Source organism: Tupaia chinensis, unplaced genomic scaffold, assembly GCF_000334495.1.
Source record: "Tupaia chinensis unplaced genomic scaffold, TupChi_1.0 Scaffold000465_1, whole genome shotgun sequence".
NCBI classification, from domain to species: Eukaryota; Metazoa; Chordata; class Mammalia; order Scandentia; family Tupaiidae; genus Tupaia; species Tupaia belangeri.
This window is the reverse complement of record NW_006159974.1, coordinates 2,111,313-2,117,854: the sequence shown is the minus strand read 5'-3', so window position 1 is coordinate 2,117,854 and position 6,542 is coordinate 2,111,313.

Here is a 6,542-nt window from a genome sequence, read left to right as displayed (position 1 = left end):
CCCCACTAGTCCCTCGGTGACCTCGTCATCCTCTGTTAGCACTCTGACCTCCCCCAGAACTACTGAGACTTCCACACCCTCATCAGACTCGACCCCCACCAGCACCTCTGTGACCAGCTCACCGTCCACAAGTGCAGCCACGTCTACCAGCACCTCTGTGACCTCAGCAACCTCTGTCAGCACCCAGGCCTCCCCCAGCACCTCGGAGACCACCACACCCTCATCAGACTCGACCCCCACCAGCACCTCTGTGACCAGCTCACCGTCCACAAGTGCAGCCACGTCTACCAGCACCTCTGTGACCTCAGCAACCTCTGTCAGCACCCAGGCCTCCCCCAGCACCTCGGAGACCACCACACCCTCATCAGACTCGACATCCACCAGCACCTCAGTGACCAGCTCACCGTCCACTACTGTAGCCACATCTACCAGCACCTCCATGACAAGTGCACCCTCAACATTGAGTCCAACACCCACCAGCACCTCAGTGACCTCGTCATCCTCTGCCAGCACTCTGACATCCCCCAGCACCTCTGAGACCACCACACCCTCATCAGACTCGACCCCCACCAGCACCTCTGTGACCAGCTCACCGTCCACTAGTGCAGCCACGTCTACCAGCACCTCCGTGACAAGTGCAGCTCACTGTCCACTAGTTCAGCCATGTCTACCAGCACCTCTGTGACAAGTGCACCCTCAACATTTAGTACAACACCCACAAGTACCTCAGTGACCTCGTCATCCTCTACCAGCACCCAGACCTCCCCGGGCACTTCAGAGACTTCCACACTCTCATCCGATTCGACCCCCACCAGCACCTCTGTGACCAGTTCACCGTCCACTAGTGCAGCCACGTCTACCGGCACCTCTGTGACAAGTGCACCCTCAACATCGAGGCCAACACCCACCAGCACCTCAGTGACCTCGTCATCCTCTACCAGCACCCAGACCTCCCCGGGCACTTCAGAGACTTCCACACTCTCATCCGATTCGACCCCCACCAGCACCTCTGTGACCAGTTCACCGTCCACTAGTGCAGCCACGTCTACCGGCACCTCTGTGACAAGTGCACCCTCAACATCGAGGCCAACACCCACCAGCACCTCAGTGACCTCGTCATCCTCTACCAGCACCCAGACCTCCCCGGGCACTTCAGAGACTTCCACACTCTCATCCGATTCGACCCCCACCAGCACCTCTGTGACCAGTTCACCGTCCACTAGTGCAGCCACGTCTACCGGCACCTCTGTGACAAGTGCACCCTCAACATCGAGGCCAACACCCACCAGCACCTCAGTGACCTCGTCATCCTCTACCAGCACCCAGACCTCCCCGGGCACTTCAGAGACTTCCACACTCTCATCCGATTCGACCCCCACCAGCACCTCTGTGACCAGTTCACCGTCCACTAGTGCAGCCACGTCTACCGGCACCTCTGTGACAAGTGCACCCTCAACATCGAGGCCAACACCCACCAGCACCTCAGTGACCTCGTCATCCTCTACCAGCACCCAGACCTCCCCGGGCACTTCAGAGACTTCCACACTCTCATCCGATTCGACCCCCACCAGCACCTCTGTGACCAGTTCACCGTCCACTAGTGCAGCCACGTCTACCGGCACCTCTGTGACAAGTGCACCCTCAACATCGAGGCCAACACCCACCAGCACCTCAGTGACCTCGTCATCCTCTACCAGCACCCAGACCTCCCCGGGCACTTCAGAGACTTCCACACTCTCATCCGATTCGACCCCCACCAGCACCTCTGTGACCAGTTCACCGTCCACTAGTGCAGCCACGTCTACCGGCACCTCTGTGACAAGTGCACCCTCAACATCGAGGCCAACACCCACCAGCACCTCAGTGACCTCGTCATCCTCTACCAGCACCCAGACCTCCCCGGGCACTTCAGAGACTTCCACACTCTCATCCGATTCGACCCCCACCAGCACCTCTGTGACCAGTTCACCGTCCACTAGTGCAGCCACGTCTACCGGCACCTCTGTGACAAGTGCACCCTCAACATCGAGGCCAACACCCACCAGCACCTCAGTGACCTCGTCATCCTCTACCAGCACCCAGACCTCCCCGGGCACTTCAGAGACTTCCACACTCTCATCCGATTCGACCCCCACCAGCACCTCTGTGACCAGTTCACCGTCCACTAGTGCAGCCACGTCTACCGGCACCTCTGTGACAAGTGCACCCTCAACATCGAGGCCAACACCCACCAGCACCTCAGTGACCTCGTCATCCTCTACCAGCACCCAGACCTCCCCGGGCACTTCAGAGACTTCCACACTCTCATCCGATTCGACCCCCACCAGCACCTCTGTGACCAGTTCACCGTCCACTAGTGCAGCCACGTCTACCGGCACCTCTGTGACAAGTGCACCCTCAACATCGAGGCCAACACCCACCAGCACCTCAGTGACCTCGTCATCCTCTACCAGCACCCAGACCTCCCCGGGCACTTCAGAGACTTCCACACTCTCATCCGATTCGACCCCCACCAGCACCTCTGTGACCAGTTCACCGTCCACTAGTGCAGCCACGTCTACCGGCACCTCTGTGACAAGTGCACCCTCAACATCGAGGCCAACACCCACCAGCACCTCAGTGACCTCGTCATCCTCTACCAGCACCCAGACCTCCCCGGGCACTTCAGAGACTTCCACACTCTCATCCGATTCGACCCCCACCAGCACCTCTGTGACCAGTTCACCGTCCACTAGTGCAGCCACGTCTACCGGCACCTCTGTGACAAGTGCACCCTCAACATCGAGGCCAACACCCACCAGCACCTCAGTGACCTCAGCAACCTCTGTTACCACTCTGACCTCATCCACCACATCTGAGACCACCACGCCCTCATCATATCCACCAGCACCTCAGTGACCTCAGCAACCTCTGTCAGCACCCAGCCCTCCCCCAGTACCTCGGAGACCACCACACCCTCATCAGACTCGACATCCACCAGCACCTCAGTGACCTCAGCAACCTCTGTCAGCACCCAGCCCTCCCCCAGTACCTCGGAGACCACCACACCCTCATCAGACTCGACCCCCACCAGCACCTCTATGACCAGCTCACCATCCACTAGTGCAGCCACGTCTACCGGCACCTCTGTGACAAGTGCACCCTCAACATCGAGTCCCACCAGCACCTCAGTGACCTCGTCATCCTCTGCCAGCACCCAGCCCTCCCCCAGTACCTCGGAGACCACCACACCCTCATCAGACTCGACCCCCACCAGCACCTCTATGACCAGCTCACCATCCACTAGTGCAGCCACGTCTACCGGCACCTCTGTGACAAGTGCACCCTCAACATCGAGTCCCACCAGCACCTCAGTGACCTCGTCATCCTCTGCCAGCACCCAGCCCTCCCCCAGTACCTCGGAGACCACCACACCCTCATCAGACTCGACCCCCACCAGCACCTCTATGACCAGCTCACCATCCACTAGTGCAGCCACGTCTACCGGCACCTCTGTGACAAGTGCACCCTCAACATCGAGTCCCACCAGCACCTCAGTGACCTCGTCATCCTCTGCCAGCACCCAGCCCTCCCCCAGTACCTCGGAGACCACCACACCCTCATCAGACTCGACCCCCACCAGCACCTCTATGACCAGCTCACCATCCACTAGTGCAGCCACGTCTACCGGCACCTCTGTGACAAGTGCACCCTCAACATCGAGTCCCACCAGCACCTCAGTGACCTCGTCATCCTCTGCCAGCACCCAGCCCTCCCCCAGTACCTCGGAGACCACCACACCCTCATCAGACTCGACCCCCACCAGCACCTCTATGACCAGCTCACCATCCACTAGTGCAGCCACGTCTACCGGCACCTCTGTGACAAGTGCACCCTCAACATCGAGTCCCACCAGCACCTCAGTGACCTCGTCATCCTCTGCCAGCACCCAGCCCTCCCCCAGTACCTCGGAGACCACCACACCCTCATCAGACTCGACCCCCACCAGCACCTCTATGACCAGCTCACCATCCACTAGTGCAGCCACGTCTACCGGCACCTCTGTGACAAGTGCACCCTCAACATCGAGTCCCACCAGCACCTCAGTGACCTCGTCATCCTCTGCCAGCACCCAGCCCTCCCCCAGTACCTCGGAGACCACCACACCCTCATCAGACTCGACCCCCACCAGCACCTCTATGACCAGCTCACCATCCACTAGTGCAGCCACGTCTACCGGCACCTCTGTGACAAGTGCACCCTCAACATCGAGTCCCACCAGCACCTCAGTGACCTCGTCATCCTCTGCCAGCACCCAGCCCTCCCCCAGTACCTCGGAGACCACCACACCCTCATCAGACTCGACCCCCACCAGCACCTCTATGACCAGCTCACCATCCACTAGTGCAGCCACGTCTACCGGCACCTCTGTGACAAGTGCACCCTCAACATCGAGTCCCACCAGCACCTCAGTGACCTCGTCATCCTCTGCCAGCACCCAGCCCTCCCCCAGTACCTCGGAGACCACCACACCCTCATCAGACTCGACCCCCACCAGCACCTCTATGACCAGCTCACCATCCACTAGTGCAGCCACGTCTACCGGCACCTCTGTGACAAGTGCACCCTCAACATCGAGTCCCACCAGCACCTCAGTGACCTCGTCATCCTCTGCCAGCACCCAGCCCTCCCCCAGTACCTCGGAGACCACCACACCCTCATCAGACTCGACCCCCACCAGCACCTCTATGACCAGCTCACCATCCACTAGTGCAGCCACGTCTACCGGCACCTCTGTGACAAGTGCACCCTCAACATCGAGTCCCACCAGCACCTCAGTGACCTCGTCATCCTCTGCCAGCACCCAGCCCTCCCCCAGTACCTCGGAGACCACCACACCCTCATCAGACTCGACCCCCACCAGCACCTCTATGACCAGCTCACCATCCACTAGTGCAGCCACGTCTACCGGCACCTCTGTGACAAGTGCACCCTCAACATCGAGTCCCACCAGCACCTCAGTGACCTCGTCATCCTCTGCCAGCACCCAGCCCTCCCCCAGTACCTCGGAGACCACCACACCCTCATCAGACTCGACCCCCACCAGCACCTCTATGACCAGCTCACCATCCACTAGTGCAGCCACGTCTACCGGCACCTCTGTGACAAGTGCACCCTCAACATCGAGTCCCACCAGCACCTCAGTGACCTCGTCATCCTCTGCCAGCACCCAGCCCTCCCCCAGTACCTCGGAGACCACCACACCCTCATCAGACTCGACCCCCACCAGCACCTCTATGACCAGCTCACCATCCACTAGTGCAGCCACGTCTACCGGCACCTCTGTGACAAGTGCACCCTCAACATCGAGTCCCACCAGCACCTCAGTGACCTCGTCATCCTCTGCCAGCACCCAGCCCTCCCCCAGTACCTCGGAGACCACCACACCCTCATCAGACTCGACCCCCACCAGCACCTCTATGACCAGCTCACCATCCACTAGTGCAGCCACGTCTACCGGCACCTCTGTGACAAGTGCACCCTCAACATCGAGTCCCACCAGCACCTCAGTGACCTCGTCATCCTCTGCCAGCACCCAGCCCTCCCCCAGTACCTCGGAGACCACCACACCCTCATCAGACTCGACCCCCACCAGCACCTCTATGACCAGCTCACCATCCACTAGTGCAGCCACGTCTACCGGCACCTCTGTGACAAGTGCACCCTCAACATCGAGTCCCACCAGCACCTCAGTGACCTCGTCATCCTCTGCCAGCACCCAGCCCTCCCCCAGTACCTCGGAGACCACCACACCCTCATCAGACTCGACCCCCACCAGCACCTCAGTGACCTCGTCATCCTCTGTTAGCACTCTGACCTCCCCCAGCACTTCTGAAACTTCGACACCCTCATCAGAATCGACCCCCACCAGCACCTCTGTGACCAGCTCACCGTCCCAGCACCTCCGTGACAAGTGCACCCTCAACATCGAGTCCAACACCCACTAGTACCTCGGTGACCTCGTCATCCTCTGTTAGCACTCTGACCTCCCCCAGCACTTCTGAGACTTCCACACCCTCATCAGACTCGACAACCACCAGCACCTCAGTGACCAGCTCACTGTCCACTAGTGCAGCCACATCTACCAGCACCTCCGTGACAAGTGCACCCTCAACATCGAGTCCAACACCCACAAGCACCTCAGTGACCTCGACATCCTCTGCCAGCACTCTGACGTCCCCTAGCACCTATGAGACCACCACACCCTCATCAGACTCGACCCCCACCAGCACCTCTGTGACCAGCTCACTGTCCACTAGTGCAGCCACGTCTACCAGCACCTCCGTGACAAGTGCATCCTCAACATCGAATCCGACACCCGCCAGCACCTCAGTGACCTCAGCAACCTCTGTTACCACTCTGACCTCATCCACCACATCTGAGACCACCACGCCCTCATCAGACTCGACCCCCACCAGCACCTCTATGACCAGCTCACCATCCACTAGTGCACCCACATCTACCAGCACCTCCGTGACAAGTGCACCCTCAACATCGAGTCC